This window comes from Microtus ochrogaster, linkage group LG4 (genome assembly GCF_000317375.1).
Source record: "Microtus ochrogaster isolate Prairie Vole_2 linkage group LG4, MicOch1.0, whole genome shotgun sequence".
NCBI lineage: Eukaryota > Metazoa > Chordata > Mammalia > Rodentia > Cricetidae > Microtus > Microtus ochrogaster.
The window spans coordinates 15,528,445-15,544,022 of record NC_022030.1 but is presented as its reverse complement, the minus strand read 5'-3'; the positions used below and the strand labels follow the sequence as shown (position 1 = coordinate 15,544,022).

At 37.4% G+C, this 15,578-nt stretch overlaps 1 protein-coding gene across 3 annotated transcripts in view; it reads right to left on the bottom strand.

The window, feature by feature from the left end:
- Grm1 (glutamate metabotropic receptor 1) overlaps positions 1-15,578 on the bottom strand; it is a 388,725-nt gene that overhangs the window by 241,426 nt on the left and 131,721 nt on the right. The window lies entirely within an intron of this gene.

Genomic DNA, 15,578 nt, shown 5'->3' with positions numbered 1-15,578 from the left:
CAAAAAAAAAAAAAAGAAGTGCTCCTGGACAGTAAAGAATTACAGATACACAGTAGGATAGATTCAGACATAAAAAAATCCTATAAATGGGTCATAGTGTTGGATAAATGAATGTAGGCTTGAAAGAGGAAAAAAAGAGTATAGAGAGTCACCAAAAAAAGTTAATGCTTTTTAAAAAAAAAATAGTTAAAGTCTTTAAAGAGACAGCATACAGACAGTCATAGATTAAAGGAGTAAAAATAATAAAATAAATATTAAAAGGTAATAGAGTAAAAACAAAACACGTAAAGATGAAAAATTCACAGAGAATCTGGGTTATGTGTATTATTGTGTTTTCTTTAAATTTTTTTGACTGTGAAGGAGCTAAGTATAGAGAGACATTTCATTGTTTGGGCTGCTAAGCTAAACTAGCATGTATATTATATAGGTATCATGACTTCAGAATTTGGGTCTAGATATGGTGCTTTGGAAAAGAGGTTATTCTTTTGTTTTCATGGAAGATGAGAACTTGTGGATTGCTTCTAGATCAATATGGTTTGGTAGACCACATCCCCCTGAAAGGTTGCTTTAAAAATTACTTCATCCAACTGCTGACTGAGATGAACATAGCACACAGGATACACCATGAAAGGCCTGATTAACAGCACCCCCAATCATCAGGAAGCAGTATGAACAAAACTATGCCCATATTCCCAAGTTTTGTTTGTAAATGTTCTTTTACATTTAAAGGGGGATATGCTATAGAGATGAATACTTTGCATTGGTGTGGATCTTGGTTTATTGATACAAATGTAAGGTCAATTTTGTTACACTTTGTATATTTATTTCTGATCTTGATTAAGTTATTGTGTTCTTCCATCTTATTTTAAAATGTAATGTATAATTGAGAAATATAAGTTAGTCATGCTATATTTTCTAGATGTATGGAGATATATTTCAGTTAGATAGGTATTCTTCAAATATTTCGGGACCCTCAGAATATGGTATTTAAAATGTTTTAATAACTTAGGACTTTTCATGACAATGAGACACATCTGCTCCTAGCAACACCAACCTACTTCAAGAGGAAGATGGGCATTGAAGAGGCTCCTTATGGAGCTGGTTAGCCATTTGGCCAAGAAACTGCTCTTGCCTTGACTGCTTCACTGGACATGTAGGATCCACAGAGAAATGACTGCTGAACTTGCCAAAAGGTGAGATGATCCTTTGGATTTCTGCTTCATAAAAAAAAAAAAGTCCATGAGACCTTCTGAAGGATACAGAAGAAAATAACTAAACTGTCTCTAAAATTTCCTGCTTTATGGAAATGTCTGCTGGATACTATGGGCCTGTAGGCTGAGGATGGATGTCCCAGTGATACAGAAGAACTTTGGGTAACTGTGCAGGCAGCAAGATGTCTCTGTCATTTCTGGAGTTTTTGAAGTTTCTTACACTGCACTTCCTATTTAGTTAGGTAATATTATATTCTTTTGGAGTCTTTGATGGAGCTGAAGAATAGATAGATAGTTATAGTTTTCCTTACTTATAATAAAAGATAAAATAAATAAAAATATTGTAATTGTAATTCTTGCTTGATACCTGTTTTATTACACGTAATTTTACTATGTTAAAGTTAAAGCCTTCCTCATGCATAAGCAAAAAAGGAAAATGGTGTGGCAGGTTCTTCTTCCTATGTGTTGCTTGTATTGGTTAATGAATAAAGAATCTGCCTTGGACTGATAGGGCAGAACTTAGGTAGGCAGGGAAAACTGGACTGATAGGCTGGGAGGAAGAAGGCAGAGTCAGGGCATGCCATGGAGCTGCTGCTGCTGCTGGAGATATACGTGCTGAAACTTTGCTGGTAGGCTGGTTAAATTAAAATGTAAGAGTTAGTCAATAATAAGTTAGAGCTAATGGGCCAAGCAGTGATTTGATTAATACAGTATCTGTGTGGTTATTTTGGTTGTAGGTGGCCTGGATGAACAAATGGGCCCTTCTTCTACACACATAACCTGCATAAACTAATTCCACAATAAGTGGATCAGAAAGGAAACTAAAAGAATCTAAATATTTTAGTATTATAAAACAATATCCTATGCTAGCTTGTTCTGAGTTTTCAGAGTAGTCATGTCTAGGAATATAAGTTAGGTCTTACTACACTGAGTTGAGCTTAGGAAAGCAAATACTGGGACCATAGTCTCAGGTCAGATTTACTGACTCTGCTGTTTTGACCCTGAGTAGCCTGCTAGGGAAGATACAGATGAAAGCTGAGCATTTATCAGACAAAAGAAGCACATATTGAGTGAAGCCAGTAACACACGACATGTGCTATTATAGTGCCATGTACTTAAAATCAGTTAGTAGAAAGTTGACTTTCCAAGGCATTAGCAGCAAATGGAGAAGCTGGGACAAGAATCATAACATTTATGACTATTGTGGCTGCTAGTCAAAATAATACTGTCAGAATAATTTTTATTGTAATTCAAGAAATAACATAATTGAAAAAATGTAATCATCTCTTCTTGGAGCTTATTGAGTCAACTAATTATGTTGATATATAATAGATATGATTTCATTGTTACTTAGAAAATCTGAAAGAATTACAGTATTTAATTTAACTTAAATGGAAACATGCAGAAGTTTTTAAAGCAATTTGGAGATGCTCCTTCTAGACAAAATGGAGTCTGTTGAAGTAATTAAAATTTAGACATGATCACTAAGACTTCATCAATGGTTGATCTCTGCAACTCTTCTGATATGTTCATTGACATTTCAATTATAGGTATGTTCACTAGTCTCAGAAGCAATCCTGATGATCCATGAATTCTAAAAGCATGTTACAACACATTATGACCTAGCCATAATTACCAACATATCATCTAACCTATTGTTGCTTTTCAGGTCTACTTACATGGTTCTATAATGTCAGTTTTACCATCTACAAAGAAATCCTACTGAAGTACAATAAAAATCTATTTTCTTACTGAATAATTTTAATTGCAAATATTAATTAATCATTTATCACATTATTTAATATTAAGTGTGTATTGAATAGTTAGCAAATGTACATGCAAATACCATGTGTTTATAATGTTTTAAATTTAGTTTTTTAATTTTCAAAAATTGCTTTCAAGATAGGAGAAATATTTAATACATTTTAAGCTTCCTTTACAAGTGAATGTATAGGATTAGAGGCTTCCTAAAGCTATAATGATTTTACAACCTAAATATTCAGTGGTTTCAGTGGTACTGAGAATATGATCATTGTACTGTCACACTTTGATGGGAACAATACTCTTTCATTCACTGAAAAGACCATAGGACTTTCTTAGCCCACTAATGGCACCATCTTATCTATACATAAAGAACTGAAAATTTTACTTTGTGATTTTTTTTTTAAACAAAAATTGTGTACGAGATAAGAAAAGAGATTTTGAATTCAGGAGTTAGATTTTGAAACTGTAATTATGTGTATTATAATCTTTATTTTTACAATTCATCATTTTGAAGGAAAACTTAAGTCAAATCAACCAATACAAAGTAAAATACTCCTCTTTTGAACATATTTTCTTGAGTTTCTACGCAGTAAAAAATACCCCTATTGGTAAATTCAGACCAACAGTGACGGGTTTTGCAGAGTCTGCACAATTAGATGGCTTTAGGTAAAGAAGAAACTGTAATACACCTCTACTAAATTCAGAAAATTCACACATCAACACTTGTTGAGGATACTGATGGCCTACAAAATGGTGCCTTTATGGAAGTTTCATTTTGAAACTGGCTTTAACATCAGTAGCATAACAGCTTTAAAAAGCTAAAAAGATTGAAAAGTAAATTCAATTATCTTGAAAATGTTAACTACAACTGTAAACACAAATGCTCCAGCAATGGAAGCCATGACATCGCACCTACATCCTTCTAAGTCTCCCTCCATTGTGTAGTCTTGAATTTCTGGACATGATGACTTATTCTGACGAGCAAAACCTGTAGAAAGCAATAGGATATCACCTGCAGAAGGATGTTAAAAAAGAACCATGAGTTCCCACTACTCCCTTGGTCAATATAATGTGAGTGACACCACAGAAAGACCCATGTGACAAGAAGCTCTAACAAAAAGTAGCGATAGGACAAAAAGTAGCAATAGGCTACTTTTTGAGATGTAGCAATAGGCTAGTGAGTAAGTTTACAAGTGGACTGTCCCCATACCAAGCTTTATTGGAGAAGCCCTTGGAAGAATGAAAACTATTTGCATTTCATAAGTCCTTCTTTGCAGAAGGTCAGGCTCAGCAAATGCCTTCATCTCTTTGCAGACAGGCTTAGGGATGGAAGTACAAACAATCCAGATTTAATGATTAGAATCAAAGCTAATGAACTCTCACTTATCTTTCAGAAGTTATAAGTTTCATTAAATGACTTTACAACAACCAATGTCATTTGTTGACAAATGGTTTTAATGACCAAAATCAGTTCATTGACTTAATAATTTTCAATACTCTCCTTTAGAAAACATGATAGCAAGCAACCATTCCATATTTCTTTCCTGCAACATAGTTTTGCAATTGCAGCTTCTTTGCACTTTTTAAGCTAGGTATGCCATCCCGGTAGACAATGATGAGTGAATTTTAATAACATTCAATGTGCTATATTTGGTGAGCATGGAAGGAAAATATGTTTCCTTATTAGAAAAAAATCAAACCCAGAAACCTTTTAGATTATATTCCCTAGTTATTATTAGTGTTCCCACAAATTCTTAAAACTGCATCTATATTGGGGAGAAGGTAGATTGCCTAGGTAACTTCTAGTGACTTTGCCCCTGCAAAGGGAAAATGAACAGTAGGGGAAAAATCACAAAAATGACTGAGCTGGCCAAAACACATATAATCTGCTTTGTGCTGGAGAAAACAATTTTTTTTCAGCAATAGGTCTCAGTTGCAAATAACTTCTTTGCTAGGGGTAGAAAGACTCTGTGTCCACTTTCCCTTCTCAGTAGTCTTATTTCTGTCTGCCTTGAACATATGAAAGTCCTGTGTATGCTGTCACAGTCTTTGTGAGATCATATATCTATCAATCATTTGGTGTCTAGAAGATGCTGTTTTCTTGGAGTCATCTTCCACCTCTAGCTCCTACAGTCTTTCCTCCTCCTCTTCGGCATAGATCCTTGAGCCTTGAAAGGAGGAATTTGGTAAAGACATCCCATTTAGGGTAGATTGTTCCTAAGCCTTTTGCTCTCTGCACACAGTCCTCTTAAGGATCTCTTTGTTAATTAGCATCCACAATAAGAAGCTTCCCTGATGAGGTCTGAGTGATGCTCTCTACTCTGTGGGAATATAGTAACATACCATTAGGAGTTATTTTATTACTATGGATTCCATGGTGGAATTTTTTATGTTCATTTTTGTTTTGTTTTAGTTTGGATTGTTGTTGTCTTATGGATTTTGTTTCTTTTACTTTTAAGTTCTTTTGGATTTGGTGGAAGTGGTATTTTTTTCTGGTTTTGGTCTTTTTTGAGAGAGAAGAAGAGAAAGAGAACATGAACTTGGGTGGGTATGGAGGTGGGAGGATAGGGAGGTGGAGAGGATCTGAGAGGAATAGGGGGAAGGGAAAGAATATGATTAAAATAAATTATATTTAAAAATTTAATTAAATTGCTAAGCTAAATGATTAAAGTGGACTCTCTAAGGCATGCTTCTTTTCATTGCACAATGTGTCAAAAAAAAAACATGTAAAAACCACAACTTATTGTTAAGAGATGCCAGATAAAAACAAAGGATCCCAGACTGCTTTTCTAACAGGGCTCTGGGCTAAGGTTGAGCATTGCCCAAGCTAGGCATGGTGGCTCACACCAGTCATCCTAGCACTTGGGAGGTGGAACTAGGATGATCAGAAGAGGACAGTTGAGGCTACCCCTGACTATATGAGATTCAAAAGGCAGAGTGAGAGAGGGAAAGGGAAGGAAAGAAGGAGGAAAGGAGTGAAGAGGGAGGGAGGGGAAAGTTAGGTAGAAAAGCAGAGAGGAAAAATAGCTGTACATCTTATAAACATGGAATATACCTGATGCTGTAATTTCAAGAAGAACTTTGGATAAATGTATTAGGGGGAAATGCAGGCTTGCTTTGTGTAATTGGCAGCCTTCCCAGAGATTTTTCATAAAACACTGAAATAATCTACCTGTAGAAAAAGCTCCGTTGTTCCCATGCTCTAGAATGACCAGAGCTATAATTCTTAACTGTTTCACTGTTCATAAAAGCTAGTTTATCCTCAAATATAAGAGATATGGTTGGGAGTTGCCAATGGCCAACGGTTTTCAGTAGAAAGAATTCTCCTACTAGAACATTCCTCCCTGTTCAGGCTCACCACTGAAGCTATGTAAATGGTCACCCCGTGATACCCTCACTCTTGTAGATCGGGAGAAGCACAGCTGTTTCTCTTTTTAAAATCTGGCCCTCCCTCTTGCATTTCTAACACAGTATTCCCCACTGATTCATTAGACAGCATTTTTCAAAAACTATGAAACATATGGAGTGCTACTTTCTCTCTCTCTCTTTCTCTCTCTCTGACACACACACAATTAAGTTCAAATAATATCACAGCAAATATAAAGCAGTAAATCCATTCTAGAAATACAGTGAAAGCCTTAATTAATTACAAACTACTGGTCCATCTTCCAGACGCACATGCTACCCTTGTGGAAATTCCACACCCTGAACCTTCCCATACCACGTACCATGGTTATAAGTACGACCTAATTAAGATGTCTGATCTCACACAATTTCAAAATTTTCCCTCTGTTATGCATGCTTCTTCAGCCTACCGTCTCTGTAGTCTCCCTCATTTTTCCACCAAATGTTTTCTTAGCATTGGTTTTCTTGTGGGTTTACTACTTAATCACTTTTTTCTAGCTTCATACTCAGATCAATGAGCAGTCAAAGAGCTCCATGCCTTCCTCACTGAAATAAGGAAACACACTAACTCACATAACAGAGGGGAACTAAGGATAGAACCAAAGCTTAGGATAAGCTAGCTTTACATTAAGAAGAAGGTCCTGCATTACCTAGATGGGTCCAAAGTAAACACAAAACTCATTTATAATGGTAGAGAATCAGGCGGAAGAACTGAGGAGGTGGCAATCTGAGATAAAAACCATTCATCTCTGTTGGCCTTGGAAGATAGAGGAAGACTAGAATAAGTCATGAGTTGTGGGCAGACTCTAAAAATGGGACCAGACCTGATAATACCTTAGTTTAATCCAGGGATCTACATCAGATTTCTGACATCATGGCTTGATATTAAAGTTCTGTGCCATTTATATCATCAAATATTCATAAATATGTAAATATGTACATAGATAGATAATAAGCAAAAGAGTCCGTGTGACCACCTAGTGATGGTCTCTAAGCTACACAGTAGAGAAAGGGAAGGGTAAGAGCAGACTACAGCTAACTATAGAAGGCTGTGAGATAGGCAGATGGATTGATTACATTACAGGTAGATTACAGATGGATTTACAATAGATTTATTGTTTTAATGAAAACTAGTTGACAGAGGAAATAGCCCTTCCTATATCAATTAGTCATAAAAAAAATATCCTCACTCTTATTTTACAGCACAAAGAAGTTAACTCCCAATGAATCATAGCTAATATGAAATAAAAAATTATAAAAATGCTTTAAATGTATCTGATCTTGGAGCAGATGGACAGAGTATGAACCACAAAAGAAGAATTTGGTAGCTATTCCTTGTCAACATTAGATTTTATCTTCTAAAACACCACTAACAAAACCAAAGTTTCAGATACAAGAAAAAAGAAAAAATTGTTAAGCATATGTATGTACATAATTTCTGCTCTGAAGTGATCAAGAATTTCCACAGAATAAGACAAACAATCTGACAATGAAATGGACACAGCTGTACACAAGAGATTTTCACCCACAAATGTATCAAAATGGCAAATAAGTACATAAAAGTGTTCATACTATTAGTCATTAGGAAAATGCAAATTCAAACCACAAAGAGATGCCACTGCACACCCACTGGAACAGCTAAATGTGAAAAGACTGACAGTCCTATTTTGGTGAAGCTGTGCAGGGTTTAGAGTTCTCAAACATTGCTGTTAGAATTGCAATCTTTCAGTCACTCTGGAGAACAGTTAGGTGGTTTGTTATAAAGTAACTTCTAAAATTAAAAGTATCACACATTTATGACCCATCAGCTCTTCTCTTAAGAAGAGCTAAGGCTAGATGACCGCAAAAGAATTGACTATGGATGTTCGTAACAGTATTATTCATAACAGATAAAGTTTATATTGAGACGATATAAATTCCTGCCAGTTGGCAAGTATATATGCAAATGAGCATAGCCATGCCCCTGGAATCTTACCCAGAAATAAAGAGGAAACTATCGATGTAATTTTATCTGAATAGTATTTTAGCAGTTAAGAGTCTGTGATGAGTACCGAGATTCGTGGCTGCTTGGGATTCTTACTTCTTTATACCACTCCCACTAATGTTCAGTGACTATTATAGAAAAGGCAGCAGAAAGAATGTAAGAGCCACAAGATAATGAGAAAAGATATAAAAATATTATCTTTAACAAGATACAGCTATTGCAATCATAATCACACAGTAGCTATGTTGCCTGTACTAGGCCTGATTGCCTGTACTAGGCCTGCACAAAGTGGACCTGTCAAAGTCAACATGGATCAGGGAGGTATTAATGAGCTCCTACCTTTCCTGGTTGAGCTATTGCTAATGGTGGATTTAGAGGGAGGGGCAGTATGGCCTTCAGTTACGTTCCTAAATGATAAGCCTACAAAGCTCCAGTATATAGTTCCAAGCCTGTAGCCACACAGTCCTAGTAAACTCGGTGGTCACAAAGCAAAACTAAAGGCATGAATGTAAAGAAGAATACAGGGCAGGGAGGAGACAAGAGGAGGTTGGAGTGAAGTAATCAGAATACTCTATGTATGTGGCTGAAATTGCAAAAGAATAAAAGTAATCAATAACAAAATGAAAATTAAGTAGATACTATGCTGTTTGCCACAGTTGGAGTCATCACTTTCTAAGGGAACTTTAAAACAGAAAGAAAGAAAATGTCAGACACAAAAGCCTATATTCAGTATGGTTACCTCAATGGCAGGAGTCAATGGCTATTCTATGGAGTTGGAGACGAACCATCCTGGAGACACTGAAGAGTGTTTCATGGTGATGGAAATGTTTCACAAATCATTGCTTTGGTTCATGTAGATGATGCAGTTCTTCAAATTATACTCTTAGCATTGGTGGATTTCAATAAAGCTAATTTAAAAAGTAGGTATGGGTTCTCCAGTTCCTTTGTGAGATGTTGAAGGAGTATCTGATGAGGGCTAGAAGATTCTCTTGGGCTCAGCTGTGGACAGGAGCCAACTAATGAGCAACTCAGCCATCACTCCACAGTTCTGTCAATCAGCACGAAATTGCCATCTCTATCCTATGGTCATCCTTAGGAATCCCAGATTCATATTTCAGAGATGTTTGAGACTATACCAGCTCTGTGTGTGTGGGAGGGGAAAGGGGTTCTCCTTTTTTATATCCATGAATCGGAAAACTAGGACATGACTGGTTTAAAGGGACGGAACAGTTTTCATGAGGAAGAAGAGAGAAACACAGGAATTAGGCAAAGCTGAGAATTCTGTTTATTTACTCTAACTGCTACCATTTATCAACTACTCTTAGATGTGGCTGCTTTAATGCAAAACTTTAAAGGTGTTTTGCTTTCTTTGCTTTTGTTTTCTTTTCAGAAGGATTTAAAAACTATTATATGCTTTTTGAATTATCATTTAAAATATTTAATATTAGAAAATAAATAAAAAGAATTGAAATAAATAAGTAATCAGGAATGTAAAATAATTTTCTTACATGAAATAGATACTTCAGCTATAATTCAATACTTACTGTAACTTTTCAGTGACAGGATGTAGTGGTGAGTTCAAATTCTATCACTACCACCTACCATGTTCAGAATTTGAGATTATCTAAACTTATGTGTATTTTGAGCCAGCTTTGCAGGGTTGGTAGGAATAGAAATACATACTAAGAGAAGAGGAACAGTCAAACACTCAGCCAACAATAGCTACTACTGAGATGTATATGAATTAAAGTATATCTGTATATTTATATATGTTTGTGTGTATTGTTTAAGAATTTACTTTTGTCAGATAAGAAACAATCTAAGAGTTAGAACAAATTCATTAGTTCATCCCTTGAATTTTAATAGTTTGATTTCAGAGACTCATTTATCCCAGACAGGCTTCTGAATAAGGACAATTACATGGACAAATAGCCATATGCAGAAACAGGTATTGGCTTCTGTATAAGTTCAGTTCCATAGAGAAACAGAGGTATTGTGGTAGAAAAATAGAATGAGTTTTGAAAGAGTTTATAAGCCCCTTTGTTGAATCATCATCTAAAATAGTTAATGCTGGAAAGAAATGTAAAGGATTCAAAGAAATAATATAATCAGAATTGTAAAATAGTTTTCCCATGAGGTGTGGTAACTCTAGTTAATTTTTTTCGAAGGAGATGAATTTAATATTAAAGTAGTTGTCAGGAAAAGGGAGCAAACAGACAGGAAAATAAGGGGTGATACCAATGCCACTTAAACAAGGCAGGCATAGTCTGATTGATAGTGTAAGTAACTGAATCCAATCACAGAACCTGATGCCTTCATGCTGATGTTCAAATCTAGACTGTTTCTCTTTGTATCATTTAGGAATTAATTAAATTCTCGATGAAGCAACATGCAGGTAAGATGCCTACCCTCTCATCACGTGGCTGTGAAAATTAAGTGACCTGATATACACAATGCATTTAGAATGCCTAGCAGGCATTACATCCCAAACACATCTATATTATTATCATCATTAAAATTATCACTGTAGATATGGTGAGCATAATCCTAAGAACAATCTTACAATAATAATTTGGTACAGCCAAAGATACATTATTGTGCTGCAGGATGATTAATATGAACAAACTTAGTTAAACTACTTGATGGGGATGCCATGCCTACTGGTCCAATATTAGAATCTCCTGCAAGCCTGAACGCTGGATTCAGGACCACAGATGAAAACGCTGAGCTCATTCGATGAGTTCTGGGTTTAGCAAGGTGACTGGTGAGACAATGTAGATTGAACACCAATTCATGATTCAGATTAGATAAAATGAACCCATAAATGTATCCTATTGATCATGTGTTCATTATACTATCTGAATATCTTATAGAGTCTAAGATTGTAAAAATACCCAACAAAGATCTAGAGCCAAATATTTCATTTTCTGCAGAAAAAAAAACAATGATCTTGGGGTTAATCTCTAAGTAACCAAGGTCACATGAGTACTTCATGGCAGAGCCATTACTCTGGGCTGGTGGTTTGTTTTGTTCCATTTTTCCATTATCTCACATTCTCTGGTTATAGAATATTTTATTAACTTTAAGAAATCCCTTTTAAAGTTCTAATTTTTGCAGTGTAGTTTATTTTTCCATGATGAACAAATCCCAAATGTATGATAATTTGACTTTTAATTTTCATTTTCATTTTCTAGGCTGAAAGGGTGATATATTCAGTAGAAACTGTATCTTGTTACCAAATGAAGCCTCAAGTACTGGGGTTGCAGTACATCTCATTGAGTTGTTGATCAAGGAGGTCTCATGGGAACCCCGAAACAACCCAGACTGTTACCTAAACTATAGATTGTTCTCCATAAACTTACAGCCAAGTCCCATTGCTTAAGACAATACCTACAACAGCTCGCTAAACATGAAGAAGTTGAGCTGGTGTCTACATTGAGTCTTCACCCCTATGTCCTAGTGTTTGGTATAGGAAGGTACTCTGCTTACTACCAAAGGAGAAACACAAATATCAACCAAGCCACAAACCCTATGACCTGCAATACTGTCCTGCCTGCAAGATATGCTAGGGTAATGGTGGCACAAAGCTTGTGGGAAAAACTAATTAGTGTCTGATGGGAATTAAGGACCACTCCACGAGATAGAATCCATACCCAACACTGCTTAGCTGAGCAAGAACCTGAGACTAGTTAGCCCAGGGACCTATAGTAAAATTAATTACTACTACTATTAAAAAAGTAGAAACAAAATGACTCATACTGACATTCTGATATACTCACAGATCAATGTCTTGCTCAGTTATCATCTGAGAAGTTTCCTTCTGCAGCAGCATATGAGTGAGAATGGCTTCCAGTGGGCTCATATATTTGAATATTTGGTTCCCAGTGAGTGGAACTGTTTGGAAAGAATTAGGAGGTGTGGCCTCGTTGAAGGAGGTGTGTCGGTAGGGGATGGGCTTTGAGATTTCAGAAGCCAACATGATTCTTAGTGTCTCTCTGCCTAATGCTTGTATACTCTAATGCTAAGAGTAAGCTCTGAGCTACTGTTCCAATGCCATTTCTACCCTCCTACTACCATTGCCATGCTCCCCACCATGATGATCATGGACTCGACTCTCTAGAACTGATACCATCAGTTAATTGCTTTCTTTTGCAAGTTGCCTTGGTCAAATTATCTCTGAGAAATAAAACATAACTAAGACAGTGCATTTAATGGAATCCAGGATTACAGATTTTCAGTTCATAATTGGCTTACTAAAGCTTAACATCTGCTTAACGAACATCTGCTTAAAGACTTGACTGCAATGATAGGATTGGGGAGTTTTTGTATGGAATTTATTATGCAAGATGCTAGGATGCATTTTAAGGTATTGTTCATGAGATGTAAAGACTGGCATCACTTGACTTCAGTTGTTCAGATTGTTCTGAGAACAGCTGGCTGAGAGTGGGGAGGCAGTTGGGTTGGGTGGTTATTGTGCTAGGCTAAGTGAAGGAAGACCACACCCTGGAGGAGGATAGCAATATCAGAAATCTTGAAATCCTAAAATAACATGACTTGATGGTAGTAATGGCAAATATTCCTGATACACTGTAAAGTGTGAAGGGAAATAAGAGCCATGGAAGGGGGGCCTGTCAATCTTAATTCAGGAAATTCTACTCATTTACAATGAAATATCTCCTGTTACAATCCACACTAAAACTTATTGGTCTTTCCCTATATAAAAAGAGGTCCTGCCCATTGTCACCTATACAATGTCCTCTTGTGAGCATGGCAGCAGCTAGCCTTATACCATGTCAGAGGAAAGAAAATTAACTCGGCAAAGAGTGACTCCTGACTTTATAACCTGAAGGTATCCTGGAAGTCATTAATAACATTCTGGACATGTCTGCTGTAGGGTTAAGCCAGCCCCTTTTAGGGTGGGTTTGCCTGGGGCGGTTGTTTACGGATAAATGGAGCTCGCAGAGGCTGCACGCTCTCTTTCTTTCCTACCGCCTGTGCTGTGCGGGAACTTCGGTTCTGTAAGTTTTATTTAATCATTAAAATTGTATATATTCTTTAATATTTGCCTGCATTTATTCATGCCGGTACAGTCTGCTGAGTAGAAGCTGAGCTCAGGCAGTGTCTACTGGCAGCACTCAGGACAGAACTAACTGCTGAAAGAACAACTGGCCACCTGAGGGGAAGGCTGTGATTATAGCCAACATTGTCCCTTGCTCAGTCCCCAGTAGATTCATACCTGGATCTTAAAGGAGTATTATGAACAAAAGCTATAAAGTATTATTTTCTTCAAAACCTGCTAAGAGGTAGAAATAAGAGCCAACACCAGTTTGATAGGCCCTCACAGAAGGCAGCCTAGAGAGAAAAAGATAATTTCCCTCACTTTGGCAGGGAAATTGACATGTGCTACAGTTTTGGCACATCAAGGAATGCATGTCTTAGGAACAGCAACCATTGGTGCAGGAAACAGTGTTCTTAACAATGTGTATTTGTTTGGGCAACAGTTCCTAAGGGTGGAACAATAGAACACAGCGTCATGAGGACAGGCAGACAATAAGAGAAATGAAAGAAATAGAAGGGCAAGTGGCTGACCTCTCCACAAGTAGGTGCCCACGAGACTCTCAGAACTGCTTACATAAGCTTAGCTTCCTTGTTAGCATACAAACTCGAGCCACCAAGTCTGAGGTGTCATTTCACCACCTTTCCCAGCTTTGAACAACAGTGACAGAATGGATTTACACTGCACTTAGAGCAGCACATCAGAGCATCATCCTCCAGAAGCAGTTAGTCTGCGTACCCCAAAGCTCACATCTGGCACATCTTCTCAAAATTTCTTAAACCAAAGTAGATCACCCCCAAGATAATAAAGAGACCTGAGTGTAACTGCTTTTGAGATGGTAAACATCAGATTTTTTTTAAAGTAAAAATTCTTTAGAAAAAATAACAGTAACAGGCATTTTATAGAAGTAATTGAAGAGTGACTAGCGGGTGCCATCTGCCCTGGTGCTTATATTAAGAACAGCATTCTGAGTAACACTTCAACAGTGCTGTTTACATCCTTTCCCTCCTAAAGGAGACAGGAATCTTCTTCAAATGCATCTCCTTAAAGGGCCTGCTTTCTTATGACTATTGTAAGTGGTTTCACACTTCTGCATCATGCTGAAGAAGCCAAGGTGATGACTATGAGCACATGTGTGCCAGTCTTACCCAAACTCAGTAATTCCTGGGGTTTGAATCCCAATATGACCTGTCCACCATGCCTCCCTATCCTTGGAAAGTGTCTCAATGTCTCTTCGCTTGTTGGTTTGTGTTTTTGTCCTGTTTCTCAAAAGCCAATGAAGGGTCTCGGGCTGCTAATTCTGGATGATAGTGAGAGTGGACACAGGGCAAGAAGAGAGTTCACTGGGGACATGTAGATGCTGATGCTACCATTTCCCAGCTTCTAAGAGAAGGAGCCAGCAATTGAGGTCGTTCTGTAAGAGCAGCATGAACATACCCCATCCGGTGAAGGGGAAAGAGGGAGCACCAAAACCTGGAGGAGAGTCAGGGTACTTAGGACAGGTGCACCTTTGCTGAGATAGAATCAGTAGAGGAAATGGCATTTCATTTATGCAATACTAAGAAGATAACTTAGTAAGCAAAGAATCTGTTTGATCAAAAACTCTGTGTGTGGGGGGGGGGGGTATAAAGGATGCTGGGAATGGGTACTCACATACATTCATATCCTCCAGAAGGAGAAATGGGACATTGAATCCAACACAAGATATCTGCAAAAATCATACTGGAACACCATGAAATATCCTTCACACACACACACACACACACACACACACACACACACAGCATACTGCATGTCTACAACTCCATTTAGTCAGTTCTTTACATTTCAACTGTTAAAATCTATGTTCTGTTCCTGTCACTGTCCTCCACTCACCAATACTATGCTGGGTACTGTTTGCTCGGATCTGGAGGAGGTCAAAGCAAAGGACGAGGAGACACGCCAGCAAACAGCTTTGTGTCTCTAATGGAGTCTCATCACCTTGTTACCAGCCATGCTGCTCGGCATGCCTCTGTCTATGCTAGACACACCAGCAGGTCTGCGCTGCCTGAGGAGGGGCACAGGTGCTCAGCTCTGTCCATCTCAGCTGGAGTCGAGAAGCTTGGTTTTATAAAGGATTCGCATATGTGCCAACGAGAGAGAGAGAGAGAGAGAGAGA